Below are 3,409 nucleotides of genomic sequence, written 5' to 3' on the forward strand. Positions count from 1 at the left end.
TGAAGGAATAATGTCTGAAAATTTTCCAAATTTGATGAGTACTACACATCTATAGGTCAGAGAAGCATCATGAATACCAAATATTAGAAACAAAAAACACCACACTGAGACACATTATATTTACATTGCAGAAAACCAGTGACAAAAAAAATCTCAAAAGCTGCCAGAAATGAAAAAAGATACATTACATACAAAGGATCAAAGCAGACTTTTTAAAAATCAGGTCAGAAGATTTTAAATACATCTTCAAAGTGCTAAAAGAAAAAAATTGTAAATCATGAATTCTATATGTAGCAAAAAAAACCTTTTAAAAATAAATATGAAATGAAGACTTTTGCCAGACCAATAACAGCTGAGAGAATTCATTACCAGCAGACCTGCATTAAACAGAAGTATTAAAGGAAGCTTGCCAGGTAGATGGAAAATTAAATCAGAATGATTATCTGGCTCAATACGAAGGAATAAACAGTTCCACAAATGGTATATATAAAGAACATTTTCCCACTTATTTACAAACCTCTTTAAAAGATAATTAACAAAACCAAAATATTAACAATGTATTGTGGAATTTATAACATATATAGAAAAAAAAATATTTGCCAACCATAGCACAAAGGATGAAAGAGGGAAAATGGAAGTATTCTGTTGTAATAGCAGTCTGTTATAATATATATGAAGGTGTATAATATTTTTTGAAGGCAGAAATGTGATAGCTTAGAGATGTATACTATAAACCCTAGAGAAGTCACTAAAAAAATCCTACCAAAAATAGTTATAGTCAGTAAACCAACTGTAGAGATAAAACGGAAGAATAAATTTAATGAAGCCGTGAAAAGAGAAAAACTGAAAAAAGAATAGACAGTAAAATGATAGATTTAAACTTAACCATTTCAATAACTGCATTACATATAAATGGTCTAACTGCTTTAATTACAAGGTTAGTTGTCAGAATGCATAAAAAAGCAAAACACAACTAGTGACTGTCTCTAAGGAACCCACTTTAAATATAAAGAAACAAGACAAAAAAGGATAAGCCATTAAACACTAACCAAAAGACTTCAGAAAAAGAAATATCTGGGATAAAGCATATTTCATAATGATAAAGAGGTCAATTCATCAAGAAGATATAAAATCCAAAATGTGTATTCACCAAACAACAGTTTCAAAATACACAAAGCAAAAACTTATAGAACTAAAAGGAGAAATAGATAAATCTGCAATTATAGCTGGAGATCAACACTCCTCTCTCAGTAATTGATAGGACAAGTAGACAAAACAGTTTAATAAAGACATAGAAGACTACATAATGTTATCAACTAACATGAGCTAACTGATGTTTATCAAACACTCCTCCTAACAATGCAGAATACATATTCTTTTCAAGCGTACATGAAACATTTACAAAAACAGACCATATTTTGGACTTTAAAACCTGTCTCAGTAAAATTTAAAGGATTGAAATCATACAGAGTATTATCTCTGGCCACAAAAGAAATAAACTAGATATCACTGAAGAATAATTTCTGGAAAATACCCTATTTGGAAATTAAACAACACACTTCTAAATAACCTATGGATCAAAGAAGAAATCATCAAGGAAATTAGAAAATATTCTAAGTGGAGTAAAAACAAAAGCACTAAATGTAAAAATGTGTGGCATGCAACCAATGCAGTACTTAGAGTGAAATTTATAGCATTAAATAATTATATTTAGAAAAGAAGAAAATCTGAAATCCCTGATCTAAGCCAGGTGGCCGGCAACTTCTCTTCTGTCAAGGGCTGACTAGTAAACCTTTAGGCTTTACAGGTCACACAATGTCTCTGACACACACTCTTCTACTTATTCTTTTTAAAACAGAACATAAAAACGATTTGTAGCTCACAGGCCATCCAGAAATAAGCTGTGGGCTGGATTTGGTTTGCAGGTTGTAGTTTGTCAACCTCTATCTAAAGTTCTGTCTGTTGATCTACCATATAATCCAGCAATCCCTCTACTGGGTATTTACCCCAAAGACTTAAAAAATCATATCCATAAAGATATTTGCACACCAATGTTCATAGCAGCATTATTCACAGTGGCCAGGACATGGAAGCAACCGAAGTGTCCTATGATAGATGACTGAAGAAGCTGTGGTACATATATACAATGGAATATTACTCAGCCATAAGAAGAGATGAAATACTGCCATTTGCGACCACATGGTTGGAACTTGAGATTAATCATGCTAAGCGAAATACGCCAGACAGAAAAAGTTGAAAATCACATGGTATCACTTATATGTGGGATATAAACCTAAAAGCAACAAAGGAACAGGACAAACAGAGACTCATGGACATGGACTATGGACTAGTGGTTACCAAAGGGGTAGGGGGTGGAGGAGGTGGGGGAAGGTAGTTGGCGTAAAGGGGGTGAAATACAGGAGGATGGGGGAGGGTGAAATGGGTAAAGGGGATCAAATATATGGTAGCTGAAGGAAACTGGACTTTGGGTGGTAAACACACAATAGAACATACAGATGTTAAATTATAATGTACACCTGAAAATTATAACTGTATTAACCAATGTTACCCCAATAAACAATTAAAAAAAATTAAAAAATTAAAAAATAAAATAAAGTTCCGTCTGGAGAAACCAGAAAAAGAAAAAACTAAATCCCAAATTAGCAGAATAAAGACAATAATAAAGAATGGAAATCAATAAAGTAAAAAACAAACAAAAACCAAAAATCATTGACGCCAAAAGCTGGTTCTCTGAAAAGACAAAATTGATAAACCTCTAGCCAGGCTGATCAGGGAAAAAAAGGATGACATAAATTACTAATATCAGGAATGAAAGAGGGGTATCTCTACATATCCTACAGATAGTAAAACAAGGAAATATTTGAAAACCTAGATGAAATGGAACCATTCCAGGAAAGATATAAACTACCAAAACTCATTCAAGAAGAGGCAACCTGAATACCTCTGAGTCTAGGCTTTACTGGTGAATTCTACCAAATATATGAGGATGCGATAATACCAATTATACACAAAATCTTCTAGAAAACAGAAAAGGAGAGAACACTGTCCAGTTCATTTTATGAAGCCAGCATTACCCTGCTATCAAACCAGGCAGATATTTTAAAAGAGGGAAAATGTTGATTTTTTTTCCTTTAAAAACAGAAATAAAGGTTATGAGGTGGTTTAATTATGTGCATTTTTAGTTAAATGCAATGTAGTAAAACTTGTTAGTAAGCAGCCAGAGGATATGCCAGTCAACAAACAGTATCAGCTCTAATTATTCTTATTTTCATAGACAGAAAGAGAAAACAAGGGGGAAAAGTATGAAAAAACTATAGCCACAGTGTTTTTATTTTTTTAAGCTCTAAGGAAGTGTTTGGATTCAAATTCTCTCTTCTTCATTTTATAC

The 3,409-nt window shown here is 32.6% G+C and overlaps 1 protein-coding gene across 2 annotated transcripts in view; it reads right to left on the reverse strand.

The window, feature by feature from the left end:
• Positions 1-3,409, reverse strand: part of EIF2AK4 (eukaryotic translation initiation factor 2 alpha kinase 4) — an 88,121-nt gene that overhangs the window by 10,539 nt on the left and 74,173 nt on the right. The window lies entirely within an intron of this gene.

The sequence above is a fragment of the Pteropus alecto genome, unplaced genomic scaffold, assembly GCF_000325575.1.
Source record: "Pteropus alecto unplaced genomic scaffold, ASM32557v1 scaffold86, whole genome shotgun sequence".
Taxonomy (NCBI): domain Eukaryota; kingdom Metazoa; phylum Chordata; class Mammalia; order Chiroptera; family Pteropodidae; genus Pteropus; species Pteropus alecto.